The sequence below is a fragment of the Syngnathus scovelli genome, chromosome 4 (assembly GCF_024217435.2).
Source record: "Syngnathus scovelli strain Florida chromosome 4, RoL_Ssco_1.2, whole genome shotgun sequence".
NCBI lineage: Eukaryota > Metazoa > Chordata > Actinopteri > Syngnathiformes > Syngnathidae > Syngnathus > Syngnathus scovelli.
The window spans coordinates 4,552,684-4,566,465 of NC_090850.1; positions in this window are offsets into that span (position 1 = coordinate 4,552,684).

Here is a 13,782-nt window from a genome sequence, read left to right on the forward strand (position 1 = left end):
TTTCTCGACGAGCTGAGCACGTTTTCTGAAATGTGCTCCTCCCGTCACTCTGGTTGGGTGCGCATAGTAAAAAGTGCTCTTGGCAGCTAGAGAGTGCCGCGTTGACCACTGCACATGAAGAAATAACCACGTGCAACGTTTGTTTTAGGTTTTAGGTGCATTTTTAATTTTATTGCTTAAATCGCATTTTCTCGACGAGCTGAGCACGTTTTCTGAAATGTGCTCCTCCCGTCACTCTGGTTGGGTGCGCATAGTAAAAAGTGATCTTGGCAGCTAGAGAGCGCCGCGTTGACCATTGCGCATGAAGAAATAACCACCTGCAACGTTTGGTTTAGAATGTAGGTGCATTTTTAATTGTATTGCTTAAATCGCATTTTCTCGAGGAGCTGAGCACGTTTTCTGAAATGTGCTCCTCCCGTCACTCTGGTTGGGTGCGCATTTTAAAAACTGCTCTTGGCAGCTAGAGAGTGCCGCGTTGACCACTGCGCATGAAGAAATAACCACCTGCAACGTTTGGTTTAGGTTTTGGGTGCATTTTTAATTTTATTGCTTAAATCGCATTTTCTCGTCGAGCTGAGCACGTTTTCTGAAATGTGCTCCTCCCGTCACTCTGGTTGGGTGCGCATAGTAAAAAGTGCTCTTGGCAGCTAGAGAGTGCCGCGTTGACCACTGCGCATGAATAAATGACCATCTGCAACGTTTGGTTTAGGTTTTGGGTGCATTTTTAATTTTATTGCTTAAATCGCATTTTCTCGACGAGCTGAGCACGTTTTCTGAAATGTGCTCCTCCCGTCACTCTGGTTGGGTGCGCATAGTAAAAAGTGCTCTTGGCAGCTAGAGAGTGCCGCGTTGACCACTGCACATAAAGAAATAACCACGTGCAACGTTTGTTTTAGGTTGTAGGTGCATTTTTAATTTTATTGCTTAAATCGCATTTTCTCGACGAGCTGAGCACGTTTTCTGAAATGTGCTCCTCCCGTCACTCTGGTTGGGTGCGCATAGTAAAAAGTGATCTTGGCAGCTAGAGAGTGCCGCGTTGACCATTGCGCATGAAGAAATAACCACCTGCAACGTTTGGTTTAGGTTGTAGGTGCATTTTTAATTTTATTGCTTAAATCGCATTTTCTCGAGGAGCTGAGCACGTTTTCTGAAATGTGCTCCTCCCGTCACTCTGGTTGGGTGCGCATAGTAAAAACTGCTCTTGGCAGCTAGAGAGTGCCGCGTTGACCACTGCGCATGAAGAAATAACCACCTGCAACGTTTGGTTTAGGTTTTGGGTGCATTTTTAATTTCATTGCTTAAATCGCATTTTCTCGTCGAGCTGAGCACGTTTTCTGAAATGTGCTCCTCCCGTCACTCTGGTTGGGTGCGCATAGTAAAAAGTGCTCTTGGCAGCTAGAGAGTGCCGCGTTGACCACTGCGAATAAAGAAATGACCATCTGCAACGTTTGGTTTAGGTTTTGGGTGCATTTTTAATTTTATTGCTTAAATCGCATTTTCTCGACGAGCTGAGCACGTTTTCTGAAATGTGCTCCTCCCGTCACTCTGGTTGGGTGCGCATAGTAAAAAGTGCTCTTGGCAGCTAGAGAGTGCCACGTTGACCACTGCGCATGAAGAAATAACCACGTGCAACGTTTGTTTTAGGTTTTAGGTGCATTTTTATTTTTATTGCTTAAATCGCATTTTCTCGACGAGCTGAGCACGTTTTCTGAAATGTGCTCCTCCCGTCACTCTGGTTGGGTGCGCATAGTAAAAAGTGCTCTTGGCAGCTAGAGAGTGCCGCGTTGACCACTGCGCATGAAGAAATAACCACCTGCAACGTTTGGTTTAGGTTTTAGGTGCATTTTTAATTTTATTGCTTAAATCGTATTTTCTCGACGAGCTGAGCACGTTTTCTGAAATGTGCTCCTCCCGTCACTCTGGTCGGGTGCGCATAGTAAAAAGTGCTCTTGGCAGCTAGAGAGTGCCGCGTTGACTGCTGCACATGAAGAAATAACCACCTGCAACGTCTGGTTTAGGTTTTAGGTGCATTTTTAATTTTATTGCTTAAATCGCATTTTCTCGACGAGCTGAGCACGTTTTCTGAAATGTGCTCCTCCCGTCACTCTGGTTGGGTGCGCATAGTAAAAAGGGCTCTTGGCAGCTAGAGAGTGCCGCGTTGACCACTGCGCATGAAGAAATAACCACCTGCAACGTTTGGTTTAGGTTTTGGGTGCATTTTTAATTTTATTGCTTAAATCGCATTTTCTCGACGAGCTGAGCACGTTTTCTGAAATGTGCTCCTCCCGTCACTCTGGTTGGGTGAGCATAGTAAAAACTGCTCTTGGCAGCTAGAGAGTGCCGCGTTGACCACTGCGCATGAAGAAATAACCACGTGCAACGTTTGTTTTAGGTTTTAGGTGCATTTTTATTTTTATTGCTTAAATCGCACTTTCTCGACGAGCTGAGCACGTTTTCTGAAATGTGCTCCTCCCGTCACTCTGGTCGGGTGCGCATAGTAAAAAGTGCTCTTGGCAGGTAGAGAGTGCCGCGTTGACTGCTGCACATGAAGAAATAACCACCCCCAACGTTTGGTTTAGGTTTTAGGTGCATTTTTTATTTTATTGCTTAAATCGCATTTTCTCGACGAGCTGAGCACGTTTTCTGAAATGTGCTCCTCCCGTCACTCTGGTTGGGTGCGCATAGTAAAAAGTGCTCTTGGCAGCTAGAGAGTGCCGCGTTGACCACTGCGCATAAAGAAATAATCACCTGCAACGTTTGGTTTAGGTTTTGGGTGCATTTTTAATCTTATTGCTTAAATCGCATTTCCTCGACGAGCTGAGCACGTTTTCTCAAATGTGCTCCTCCCGTCACTCTGGTTGGGTGCGCATAGTAAAAAGTGCTCTTGGCAGCTAGAGAGTGCCGCGTTGACCACTGCGCATGAAGAAATAACCACCTTGCAACGTTTGTTTTAGGTTTTGGGTGCATTTTTAATTTTATTGCTTAAATCGCATTTTCTCGTCGAGCTGAGCACGTTTTCAGAAATGTGCTCCTCCCGTCACTCTGGTTGGGTGTGCATAGTAAAAAGTGCTCTTGGCAGCTAGAGAGTGCCGCGTTGACCACTGCGCATGAAGAAATGACCATCTGCAACGTTTGGTTTAGGTTTTGGGTGCATTTTTAATTTTATTGCTTAAATCGCATTTTCTCGACGAGCTGAGCACGTTTTCTGAAATGTGCTCCTCCCGTCACTCTGGTTGGGTGCGCATAGTAAAAACTGCTCTTGGCAGCTAGAGAGTGCCGCGTTGACCACTGCGCATGAAGAAATAACCACCTGCAACGTTTGGTTTAGGTTTTGGGTGCATTTTTAATTTTATTGCTTAAATCGCATTTTCTCGTCGAGCTGAGCACGTTTTCTGAAATGTGCTCCTCCCGTCACTCTGGTTGGGTGCGCATAGTAAAAAGTGATCTTGGCAGCTAGAGAGCGCCGCGTTGACCATTGCGCATGAAGAAATAACCACCTGCAACGTTTGGTTTAGAATGTAGGTGCATTTTTAATTTTATTGTTTAAATCGCATTTTCTGGACGAGCTGAGCACGTTTTCTGAAATGTGCTCCTCCCGTCACTCTGGTTGGGTGCGCATAGTAAAAAGTGCTCTTGGCAGCTAGAGAGTGCCGCGTTGACCACTGCGCATGAAGAAATAACCACCTGCAACGTTTGGTTTAGGTTTTGGGTGCATTTTTAATTTTATTGCTTAAATCGAATTTTCTCGACGAGCTGAGCACGTTTTCTGAAATGTGCTCCTCCCGTCACTCTTGTTGGGTGCGCATAGTAAAAAGTGCTCTTGGCAGCTAGAGAGTGCCGCGTTGACCACTGCGCATGAATAAATGACCATCTGCAACGTTTGGTTTAGGTTTTGGGTGCATTTTTAATTTTATTGCTTAAATCGCATTTTCTCGACGAGCTGAGCACGTTTTCTGAAATGTGCTCCTCCCGTCACTCTGGTTGGGTGCGCATAGTAAAAAGTGCTCTTGGCAGCTAGAGAGTGCCGCGTTGACCACTGCACATAAAGAAATAACCATCTGCAACGTTTGGTTTAGGTTGTAGGTGCATTTTTAATTTTATTGCTTAAATCGCATTTTCTCGACGAGCTGAGCACGTTTTCTGAAATGTGCTCCTCCCGTCACTCTGGTTGGGTGCGCATAGTAAAAACTGCTCTTGGCAGCTAGAGAGTGCCGCGTTGACCACTGCGCATGAAGAAATAACCACCTGCAACGTTTGGTTTAGGTTTTGGGTGCATTTTTAATTTTATTGCTTAAATCGCATTTTCTCGACGAGCTGAGCACGTTTTCTGAAATGTGCTCCTCCCGTCACTCTGGTTGGGTGCGCATAGTAAAAAGTGCTCTTGGCAGCTAGAGAGTGCCGCGTTGACCACTGCGCATGAAGAAATAACCGCCTGCAACGTTTGGTTTAGGTTTTGGGTGCATTTTTAATTTTATTGCTTAAATCGCATTTTCTCGTCGAGCTGAGCACGTTTTCTGAAATGTGCTCCTCCCGTCACTCTGGTTGGGTGCGCATAGTAAAAAGTGCTCGTGGCAGCTAGAGACTGCCGCGTTGACCACTGCGCATGAAGAAATGACAATCTGCAACGTTTGGTTTAGGTTTTGGGTGCATTTTTAATTTTATTGCTTAAATCGCATTTTCTCGTCGAGCTGAGCACGTTTTCAGAAATGTGCTCCTCCCGTCACTCTGGTTGGGTGTGCATAGTAAAAAGTGCTCTTGGCAGCTAGAGAGTGCCGCGTTGACCACTGCGCATGAAGAAATGACCATCTGCAACGTTTGGTTTAGGTTTTGGGTGCATTTTTAATTTTATTGCTTAAATCGCATTTTCTCGACGAGCTGAGCACGTTTTCTGAAATGTGCTCCTCCCGTCACTCTGGTTGGGTGCGCATAGTAAAAACTGCTCTTGGCAGCTAGAGAGTGCCGCGTTGACCACTGCGCATGAAGAAATAACCACCTGCAACGTTTGGTTTAGGTTTTGGGTGCATTTTTAATTTTATTGCTTAAATCGCATTTTCTCGTCGAGCTGAGCACGTTTTCTGAAATGTGCTCCTCCCGTCACTCTGGTTGGGTGCGCATAGTAAAAAGTGCTCTTGGCAGCTAGAGAGTGCCGCGTTGACCACTGCGCATGAAGAAATGACCATCTGCAACGTTTGGTTTAGGTTTTGGGTGCATTTTTAATTTTATTGCTTAAATCGCATTTTCTCGTCGAGCTGAGCACGATTTCAGAAATGTGCTCCTCCCGTCACTCTGGTTGGGTGCGCATAGTAAAAAGTGCTCTTGGCAGCCAGAGAGTGCCGCGTTGACCACTAGCCATGAAGAAATAACCACCTGCAACGTTTGGTTTAGGTTTTGGGTGCATTTTTAATTTTATTGCTTAAATCGCATTTTCTAGACGAGCTGAGCACGTTTTCTGAAATGTACTCCTCCCGTCACTCTGGTTGGGTGCGCATAGTAAAAAGTGCTCTTGGCAGCTAGAGAATGCCGCGTTGGCCACTGCGCATGAAGGAATAACCACCTGCAACGTTTGGTTTAGGTTTTAGGTGCATTTTTAATTTTATTGTTTAAATCGCATTTTCTGGACGAGCTGAGCACGTTTTCTGAAATGTGCTCCTCCCGTCACTCTGGTTGGGTGCGCATAGTAAAAAGTGCTCTTGGCAGCTAGAGAGTGCCGCGTTGACCACTGCGCATGAAGAAATGACCATCCGCAACGTTTGGTTTAGGTTTTAGGTGCATTTTTAATTTTATTGCTTAAATCGCATTTTCTCGACGAGCTGAGCACGTTTTCTGAAATGTGCTCCTCCCGTCACTCTGGTTGGGTGCGCATGGTAAAAAGTGCTCTTGGAGGCTAGAGAGTGCCACGTTGACCACTGAGCATGAAGACATAACCACCTGCAACGTGTGGTTTAGGTTTTAGGTGCATTTTTAATTTTATTGCTTAAATCGCATTTTCTCGACGAGCTGAGCACGTTTTCTGAAATGTGCTCCTCCCGTCACTCTGGTTGGGTGCGCATAGTAAAAAGTGCTCTTGGCAGCTAGAGAGTGCCGCGTTGACCACTGCGCATGAAGAAATGACCATTTGCAACGTTTGGTTTAGGTTTTAGGTGCATTTTTAATTTTATTGCTTAAATCGCATTTTCTCGACGAGCTGAGCACGTTTTCTGAAATGTGCTCCTCCCGTCACTCTGGTTGGGTGCGCATAGTAAAAAGTGCTCTTGGCAGCTAGACAGTGCCACGTTGACCACTGCGCATGAAGAAATAACCACGTGCAACGTTTGTTTTAGGTTTTAGGTGCATTTTTAATTTTATTGCTTAAATCGCATTTTCTCGACGAGCTGAGCACGTTTTCTGAAATGTGCTCCTCCCGTCACTCTGGTTGGGTGCGCATAGTAAAAAGTGCTCTTGGCAGCTAGAGAGTGCCGCGTTGACTGCTGCACATGAAGAAATAACCACCTGCAACGTCTGGTTTAGGTTTTAGGTGCATTTTTAATTTTATTGCTTAAATCGCATTTTCTCGACGAGCTGAGCACGTTTTCTGAAATGTGCTCCTCCCGTCACTCTGGTTGGGTGCGCATAGTAAAAAGGGCTCTTGGCAGCTAGAGAGTGCCGCGTTGACCACTGCGCATGAAGAAATAACCACCTGCAACGTTTGGTTTAGGTTTTGGGTGCATTTTTAATTTTATTGCTTAAATCGCATTTTCTCGACGAGCTGAGCACGTTTTCTGAAATGTGCTCCTCCCGTCACTCTGGTTGGGTGAGCATAGTAAAAACTGCTCTTGGCAGCTAGAGAGTGCCGCGTTGACCACTGCGCATGAAGAAATAACCACGTGCAACGTTTGTTTTAGGTTTTAGGTGCATTTTTATTTTTATTGCTTAAATCGCACTTTCTCGACGAGCTGAGCACGTTTTCTGAAATGTGCTCCTCCCGTCACTCTGGTCGGGTGCGCATAGTAAAAAGTGCTCTTGGCAGGTAGAGAGTGCCGCGTTGACTGCTGCACATGAAGAAATAACCACCCCCAACGTTTGGTTTAGGTTTTAGGTGCATTTTTTATTTTATTGCTTAAATCGCATTTTCTCGACGAGCTGAGCACGTTTTCTGAAATGTGCTCCTCCCGTCACTCTGGTTGGGTGCGCATAGTAAAAAGTGCTCTTGGCAGCTAGAGAGTGCCGCGTTGACCACTGCGCATAAAGAAATAATCACCTGCAACGTTTGGTTTAGGTTTTGGGTGCATTTTTAATCTTATTGCTTAAATCGCATTTCCTCGACGAGCTGAGCACGTTTTCTCAAATGTGCTCCTCCCGTCACTCTGGTTGGGTGCGCATAGTAAAAAGTGCTCTTGGCAGCTAGAGAGTGCCGCGTTGACCACTGCGCATGAAGAAATAACCACCTTGCAACGTTTGTTTTAGGTTTTGGGTGCATTTTTAATTTTATTGCTTAAATCGCATTTTCTCGTCGAGCTGAGCACGTTTTCAGAAATGTGCTCCTCCCGTCACTCTGGTTGGGTGTGCATAGTAAAAAGTGCTCTTGGCAGCTAGAGAGTGCCGCGTTGACCACTGCGCATGAAGAAATGACCATCTGCAACGTTTGGTTTAGGTTTTGGGTGCATTTTTAATTTTATTGCTTAAATCGCATTTTCTCGACGAGCTGAGCACGTTTTCTGAAATGTGCTCCTCCCGTCACTCTGGTTGGGTGCGCATAGTAAAAACTGCTCTTGGCAGCTAGAGAGTGCCGCGTTGACCACTGCGCATGAAGAAATAACCACCTGCAACGTTTGGTTTAGGTTTTGGGTGCATTTTTAATTTTATTGCTTAAATCGCATTTTCTCGTCGAGCTGAGCACGTTTTCTGAAATGTGCTCCTCCCGTCACTCTGGTTGGGTGCGCATAGTAAAAAGTGATCTTGGCAGCTAGAGAGCGCCGCGTTGACCATTGCGCATGAAGAAATAACCACCTGCAACGTTTGGTTTAGAATGTAGGTGCATTTTTAATTTTATTGTTTAAATCGCATTTTCTGGACGAGCTGAGCACGTTTTCTGAAATGTGCTCCTCCCGTCACTCTGGTTGGGTGCGCATAGTAAAAAGTGCTCTTGGCAGCTAGAGAGTGCCGCGTTGACCACTGCGCATGAAGAAATAACCACCTGCAACGTTTGGTTTAGGTTTTGGGTGCATTTTTAATTTTATTGCTTAAATCGAATTTTCTCGACGAGCTGAGCACGTTTTCTGAAATGTGCTCCTCCCGTCACTCTTGTTGGGTGCGCATAGTAAAAAGTGCTCTTGGCAGCTAGAGAGTGCCGCGTTGACCACTGCGCATGAATAAATGACCATCTGCAACGTTTGGTTTAGGTTTTGGGTGCATTTTTAATTTTATTGCTTAAATCGCATTTTCTCGACGAGCTGAGCACGTTTTCTGAAATGTGCTCCTCCCGTCACTCTGGTTGGGTGCGCATAGTAAAAAGTGCTCTTGGCAGCTAGAGAGTGCCGCGTTGACCACTGCACATAAAGAAATAACCATCTGCAACGTTTGGTTTAGGTTGTAGGTGCATTTTTAATTTTATTGCTTAAATCGCATTTTCTCGACGAGCTGAGCACGTTTTCTGAAATGTGCTCCTCCCGTCACTCTGGTTGGGTGCGCATAGTAAAAACTGCTCTTGGCAGCTAGAGAGTGCCGCGTTGACCACTGCGCATGAAGAAATAACCACCTGCAACGTTTGGTTTAGGTTTTGGGTGCATTTTTAATTTTATTGCTTAAATCGCATTTTCTCGACGAGCTGAGCACGTTTTCTGAAATGTGCTCCTCCCGTCACTCTGGTTGGGTGCGCATAGTAAAAAGTGCTCTTGGCAGCTAGAGAGTGCCGCGTTGACCACTGCGCATGAAGAAATAACCGCCTGCAACGTTTGGTTTAGGTTTTGGGTGCATTTTTAATTTTATTGCTTAAATCGCATTTTCTCGTCGAGCTGAGCACGTTTTCTGAAATGTGCTCCTCCCGTCACTCTGGTTGGGTGCGCATAGTAAAAAGTGCTCGTGGCAGCTAGAGACTGCCGCGTTGACCACTGCGCATGAAGAAATGACAATCTGCAACGTTTGGTTTAGGTTTTGGGTGCATTTTTAATTTTATTGCTTAAATCGCATTTTCTCGTCGAGCTGAGCACGTTTTCAGAAATGTGCTCCTCCCGTCACTCTGGTTGGGTGTGCATAGTAAAAAGTGCTCTTGGCAGCTAGAGAGTGCCGCGTTGACCACTGCGCATGAAGAAATGACCATCTGCAACGTTTGGTTTAGGTTTTGGGTGCATTTTTAATTTTATTGCTTAAATCGCATTTTCTCGACGAGCTGAGCACGTTTTCTGAAATGTGCTCCTCCCGTCACTCTGGTTGGGTGCGCATAGTAAAAACTGCTCTTGGCAGCTAGAGAGTGCCGCGTTGACCACTGCGCATGAAGAAATAACCACCTGCAACGTTTGGTTTAGGTTTTGGGTGCATTTTTAATTTTATTGCTTAAATCGCATTTTCTCGTCGAGCTGAGCACGTTTTCTGAAATGTGCTCCTCCCGTCACTCTGGTTGGGTGCGCATAGTAAAAAGTGCTCTTGGCAGCTAGAGAGTGCCGCGTTGACCACTGCGCATGAAGAAATGACCATCTGCAACGTTTGGTTTAGGTTTTGGGTGCATTTTTAATTTTATTGCTTAAATCGCATTTTCTCGTCGAGCTGAGCACGATTTCAGAAATGTGCTCCTCCCGTCACTCTGGTTGGGTGCGCATAGTAAAAAGTGCTCTTGGCAGCCAGAGAGTGCCGCGTTGACCACTAGCCATGAAGAAATAACCACCTGCAACGTTTGGTTTAGGTTTTGGGTGCATTTTTAATTTTATTGCTTAAATCGCATTTTCTAGACGAGCTGAGCACGTTTTCTGAAATGTACTCCTCCCGTCACTCTGGTTGGGTGCGCATAGTAAAAAGTGCTCTTGGCAGCTAGAGAATGCCGCGTTGGCCACTGCGCATGAAGGAATAACCACCTGCAACGTTTGGTTTAGGTTTTAGGTGCATTTTTAATTTTATTGTTTAAATCGCATTTTCTGGACGAGCTGAGCACGTTTTCTGAAATGTGCTCCTCCCGTCACTCTGGTTGGGTGCGCATAGTAAAAAGTGCTCTTGGCAGCTAGAGAGTGCCGCGTTGACCACTGCGCATGAAGAAATAACCACCTGCAACGTTTGGTTTAGGTTTTGGGTGCATTTTTAATTTTATTGCTTAAATCGAATTTTCTCGACGAGCTGAGCACGTTTTCTGAAATGTGCTCCTCCCGTCACTCTTGTTGGGTGCGCATAGTAAAAAGTGCTCTTGGCAGCTAGAGAGTGCCGCGTTGACCACTGCGCATGAAGAAATGACCATCCGCAACGTTTGGTTTAGGTTTTAGGTGCATTTTTAATTTTATTGCTTAAATCGCATTTTCTCGACGAGCTGAGCACGTTTTCTGAAATGTGCTCCTCCCGTCACTCTGGTTGGGTGCGCATGGTAAAAAGTGCTCTTGGAGGCTAGAGAGTGCCACGTTGACCACTGAGCATGAAGACATAACCACCTGCAACGTGTGGTTTAGGTTTTAGGTGCATTTTTAATTTTATTGCTTAAATCGCATTTTCTCGACGAGCTGAGCACGTTTTCTGAAATGTGCTCCTCCCGTCACTCTGGTTGGGTGCGCATAGTAAAAAGTGCTCTTGGCAGCTAGAGAGTGCCGCGTTGACCACTGCGCATGAAGAAATGACCATTTGCAACGTTTGGTTTAGGTTTTAGGTGCATTTTTAATTTTATTGCTTAAATCGCATTTTCTCGACGAGCTGAGCACGTTTTCTGAAATGTGCTCCTCCCGTCACTCTGGTTGGGTGCGCATAGTAAAAAGTGCTCTTGGCAGCTAGACAGTGCCACGTTGACCACTGCGCATGAAGAAATAACCACGTGCAACGTTTGTTTTAGGTTTTAGGTGCATTTTTAATTTTATTGCTTAAATCGCATTTTCTCGACGAGCTGAGCACGTTTTCTGAAATGTGCTCCTCCCGTCACTCTGGTCGGGTGCGCATAGTAAAAAGTGCTCTTGGCAGGTAGAGAGTGCCGCGTTGACTGCTGCACATGAAGAAATAACCACCCCCAACGTTTGGTTTAGGTTTTAGGTGCATTTTTTATTTTATTGCTTAAATCGCATTTTCTCGACGAGCTGAGCACGTTTTCTGAAATGTGCTCCTCCCGTCACTCTGGTTGGGTGCGCATAGTAAAAAGTGCTCTTGGCAGCTAGAGAGTGCCGCGTTGACCACTGCGCATGAAGAAATAACCACCTGCAACGGTTGGTTTAGGTTTTGGGTGCATTTTTAATCTTATTGCTTAAATCGCATTTTCTCGACGAGCTGAGCACGTTTTCTGAAATGTGCTCCTCCCGTCACTCTGGTTGGGTGCGTATAGTAAAAAGTGCTCTTGGCAGCTAGAGAGTGCCGCGTTGACCACTGCGCATGAAGAAATAATCACCTGCAACGTTTGGTTTAGGTTTTGGGTGCATTTTTAATCTTATTGCTTAAATCGCATTTCCTCGACGAGCTGAGCACGTTTTCTCAAATGTGCTCCTCCCGTCACTCTGGTTGGGTGCGCATAGTAAAAAGTGCTCTTGGCAGCTAGAGAGTGCCGCGTTGACCACTGCGCATGAAGAAATAACCACCTTGCAACGTTTGTTTTAGGTTTTGGGTGCATTTTTAATTTTATTGCTTAAATCGCATTTTCTCGTCGAGCTGAGCACGTTTTCAGAAATGTGCTCCTCCCGTCACTCTGGTTGGGTGTGCATAGTAAAAAGTGCTCTTGGCAGCTAGAGAGTGCCGCGTTGACCACTGCGCATGAAGAAATGACCATCTGCAACGTTTGGTTTAGGTTTTGGGTGCATTTTTAATTTTATTGCTTAAATCGCATTTTCTCGACGAGCTGAGCACGTTTTCTGAAATGTGCTCCTCCCGTCACTCTGGTTGGGTGCGCATAGTAAAAACTGCTCTTGGCAGCTAGAGAGTGCCGCGTTGACCACTGCGCATGAAGAAATAACCACCTGCAACGTTTGGTTTAGGTTTTGGGTGCATTTTTAATTTTATTGCTTAAATCGCATTTTCTCGTCGAGCTGAGCACGTTTTCTGAAATGTGCTCCTCCCGTCACTCTGGTTGGGTGCGCATAGTAAAAAGTGCTCTTGGCAGCTAGAGAGTGCCGCGTTGACCACTGCGCATGAAGAAATGACCATCTGCAACGTTTGGTTTAGGTTTTGGGTGCATTTTTAATTTTATTGCTTAAATCGCATTTTCTCGTCGAGCTGAGCACGATTTCAGAAATGTGCTCCTCCCGTCACTCTGGTTGGGTGCGCATAGTAAAAAGTGCTCTTGACAGCCAGAGAGTGCCGCGTTGACCACTAGCCATGAAGAAATAACCACCTGCAACGTTTGGTTTAGGTTTTGGGTGCATTTTTAATTTTATTGCTTAAATCGCATTTTCTAGACGAGCTGAGCACGTTTTCTGAAATGTACTCCTCCCGTCACTCTGGTTGGGTGCGCATAGTAAAAAGTGCTCTTGGCAGCTAGAGAATGCCGCGTTGGCCACTGCGCATGAAGGAATAACCACCTGCAACGTTTGGTTTAGGTTTTAGGTGCATTTTTAATTTTATTGTTTAAATCGCATTTTCTGGACGAGCTGAGCACGTTTTCTGAAATGTGCTCCTCCCGTCACTCTGGTTGGGTGCGCATAGTAAAAAGTGCTCTTGGCAGCTAGAGAGTGCCGCGTTGACCACTGCGCATGAAGAAATAACCACCTGCAACGTTTGGTTTAGGTTTTGGGTGCATTTTTAATTTTATTGCTTAAATCGAATTTTCTCGACGAGCTGAGCACGTTATCTGAAATGTGCTCCTCCCGTCACTCTTGTTGGGTGCGCATAGTAAAAAGTGCTCTTGGCAGCTAGAGAGTGCCGCGTTGACCACTGCGCATGAAGAAATGACCATCCGCAACGTTTGGTTTAGGTTTTAGGTGCATTTTTAATTTTATTGCTTAAATCGCATTTTCTCGACGAGCTGAGCACGTTTTCTGAAATGTGCTCCTCCCGTCACTCTGGTTAGGTGCGCATAGTAAAAAGTGGTCTTGGCAGCTAGAGAGTGCCGCGTTGACCACTGCGCATGAAGAAATAACCATCTGCAACGTTTGGTTTAGGTTTTAGGTGCATTTTTAATTTTATTGCTTAAATCGCATTTTCTCGACGAGCTGAGCACGTTTTCTGAAATGTGCTCCTCCCGTCACTCTGGTTGGGTGCGCATGGTAAAAAGTGCTCTTGGAGGCTAGAGAGTGCCACGTTGACCACTGAGCATGAAGACATAACCACCTGCAACGTGTGGTTTAGGTTTTAGGTGCATTTTTAATTTTATTGCTTAAATCGCATTTTCTCGACGAGCTGAGCACGTTTTCTGAAATGTGCTCCTCCCGTCACTCTGGTTGGGTGCGCATAGTAAAAAGTGCTCTTGGCAGCTAGAGAGTGCCGCGTTGACCACTGCGCATGAATAAAGAACCACATGCAACGTTTGGTTTAGGTTTTGGGTGCATTTTTAATTTTATTGCTTAAATCGCATTTTCTGGACGAGCTGAGCACGTTTTCTGAAATGTGCTCCTCCCGTCACTCTGGTTGGGTGCGCATAGTAAAAAGTGCTCTTGGCAGCTAGAGAGTGCCGCGTTGACCACTGCGCATGAAGAAATGACC